General features: G+C 44.7%; 1 protein-coding gene across 2 annotated transcripts in view; it reads left to right on the top strand.

Annotated features, from left to right (window-relative positions):
• PTPRD (protein tyrosine phosphatase, receptor type, D) overlaps positions 1 to 537 on the top strand; it is a 290,979-nt gene that overhangs the window by 241,647 nt on the left and 48,795 nt on the right. The gene's annotated exons all lie outside the window — the stretch shown is intronic.

Genomic DNA, 537 nt, shown 5'->3' with positions numbered 1-537 from the left:
TGACAGGGGGATCGCCGCTTGGGGACTAGCTGGGTGTTGGTCAGCAGGTGGTGAGCAATTGCACTGCACATCATTTGTACATTCCAATCCTTTTATTATTGCTGTTGTCATTTTATTAGTGTTATCATTATGATTATTAGTTTCTTCTTTTCTGTTCTATTAAACTGTTCTTAACTCAACCCACGGGTTTTGCTTCTTTTCCTGATTTTCTCCCCCCATCCCACTGGGTGGGGGGGGAGTGAGTGAGCGGCTGCATGGTGCTTAGTTGCTGGCTGGGGTTAAACCACAACACTCAGTTAAAGAGATTCCAGTTAGGAGTTGTCTTGCTTCCATGTGGCTCAAAGCATTGACGTGTCTGGTAGACACACCCAAAGTCCCTCTCTAAGTCTTGTCCAAAATACCTGAGCCTTGAGCAATTGACAGTGTAGGTCCAATGTGCCCACAGGATCTTGGATTCCACCTCCTTTTCATGCATTTCATTTTTATTCAGACTTCCAGAGGTCTTTATCTCATTCACACACCATATAGCAGATTCCA

The sequence above is a fragment of the Haliaeetus leucocephalus genome, unplaced genomic scaffold, assembly GCF_000737465.1.
Source record: "Haliaeetus leucocephalus isolate CR32 unplaced genomic scaffold, Haliaeetus_leucocephalus-4.0 Scaffold139, whole genome shotgun sequence".
In the NCBI taxonomy this organism is placed as follows: domain Eukaryota; kingdom Metazoa; phylum Chordata; class Aves; order Accipitriformes; family Accipitridae; genus Haliaeetus; species Haliaeetus leucocephalus.
This window is presented reverse-complemented; position numbering and strand designations above follow the sequence as displayed.